A 2,264-nucleotide genomic window follows, 5' to 3' on the forward strand; every position below is an offset into this window, starting at 1 on the left:
ATCTTCCTCTGAGCAGCCTGAGGAAGTCTGTGAAAATGGCTCACTATTCACTTGACCCAGAAAACCCCATAAAGTCATGCAAGTCGAGAGGTTCAAATCTTTGTGTTCACTTTAAGAACACAGGTGAAACTGCCTAGGCCATCAAGAGCATGCATATACAAAAAGCCACCAAGTATCTAAAAGATGTCACTTTAGAGAAACAGTGTGCACTCTTCTGATGTTACCAAGTTAGTAAGTATGCCTAGGACCTGGATGCAGGGTTGGTGGCTCAAAAAGAGTACTGAGTTTTTGCTGCAAATGCTTAAAAATGCAGAAAGCAATGCTGAAATTAAGGGCTTAGATGCAGATTTTCTGGTTCCTCTGGCATAACCAGGTGGAGAGAACACCCAAGATGCGTCCCACCCTACGGAGCTCATGGTCACATTAGCCCATACATGAGCTGCTCTGGCATAACCAGGTGGAGAGAGCACCCAAGATGCGTCCCACCCTATAGAGCTCATGGTCACATTAGCCCACACATGAGCTGCTCTGGCATAACCAGGGGGAGAGAGCACCCAAGATGCGTCCCACCCTATAGAGCTCATGGTCACATTAGCCCATACATGAGCTGCTCCTGCCTCATCAAGGTGACCCTTACCAGCAAGAAACAAATTGCTCTAAAAACAGAAGAGGAGGTTGCACAAAGAAAATGATATCCCAGAAGAAACTGAAGAAACAAAAACTTATAACCTGGAATAGACACAACATAAAATAAATGCAAATAACAGTGAAAAAAAAAGAGTACATTCTCCTGTATTTGTACTTTAAATCATCTCTAGATTTCTTATAATACTTAATACAATATAAAGGCTATGTAAATAGTTGTTGCAGTGTTTTTATTTGTATTATTTTTATTATGTTGTTATTTTTTATTATTTCTTTCGAATATTTTTGATCCACAGATGGTTGAATCCATGGCCCACGCAGAGGGCCAACTGTACTATAAAGTCTATAGAATCACTTTCTAATGAAGATCAAAGCAGACCATAATCACACCACCTTAACAGAGGAAGGAAAGGGGGGACTGGGGAAGGAGGAAAAGAAATCTTAGATATGGAAGAAGGAAAAAGAAAACTCAGAGATGATGTGGCTTACCCAAGGTCAAAGTCACCAGCTGTGAGCAACCAGACTGGAGCCCCAAGATCCACCAAATACAATTCCAATGGGTCAACCACCTTCTGATGTTACTTATACAGTTATTTTTTATTTCATAGCAGGGAGCAACACACTTTCTGTAGACACCCAGACAGTAAACAGTGTAAGCTCTGTGACATTCTTCTGTGGTGGTATCTCTTTACAACTCTTTAAAAATGCAGCAACCATTTGTAACTTAAGGGCAGATTTGGCCTACAGGACAGTCTGCTAGCTCTTCTTTTAGAGGCTATAGGTAAAAACTCCTTTAGTTCTCTCTAGCTTTTGGTAAGACATTTAGAAACAAGGCAGAAACATAGAAAAAAAAAGTCCTAACAGAATTCCACAAAATGTATCATTTAATCCTATGAGACTCAGATAGCAGGCTGGGGGTGAAGGAGGGGCCCCTCCCGCCCATGTCCTGGCAGCGGAACCAGACTTGAGCCAAGTCCCAGATGAGCCTGGCTGTGCCTCTAGAATCTTTTCAGAGACACCGCTACCCTACCCAGAGGCTCTGATCCAGCAGCTGGTGAAAGGGCAGACACCCCAAGACAGTCAGGGAACCTATCAGGAAGAGACAGCAGAAGCAGCCAGGTCCTTCCCAGCTACTGCATGGAGCTCTAGGCAGGTAGGAATTTATATTCCTGAGACAATTCTTGCCCCTCCATGTAACATACACAAGTGCCCCAGACAGGCTGGAAACTCAAGAAAAAGTAAGCTCCAAGGGCCACCATCTCAAGACAAGTTATATGAAAGAGATTCCTGAGGTGGAGACAAACTAACCAGATGGCATCATGCTTGGCTGAAAACATAACGAGTGCTGCTTTTCATTAAGAAAATTAAGACACTTATTTCAAAACCTAGAAAATGCCAAAAGCAAGAGAAAAAAAAAACCAAAAAAAAAAAAAATCCATAGGCACATTACCCAAAACACAAGCAGGTCAGACACAGTCTCCTGAGTGCCTTTTTTCTGGCTTGCTATGCACACTTTTCTTCACACAGTTGTAATGAAACTAAATAGCTCTGATCTCATGTCTTCCGTTCTTCTCTTCCTTAGTGTGTCTTCAGACCACTGGATACTTTTTTTTTTTTTT

This window comes from Otolemur garnettii, unplaced genomic scaffold (genome assembly GCF_000181295.1).
Source record: "Otolemur garnettii isolate 467f Iridium unplaced genomic scaffold, OtoGar3 scaffold00189, whole genome shotgun sequence".
NCBI classification, from domain to species: Eukaryota; Metazoa; Chordata; class Mammalia; order Primates; family Galagidae; genus Otolemur; species Otolemur garnettii.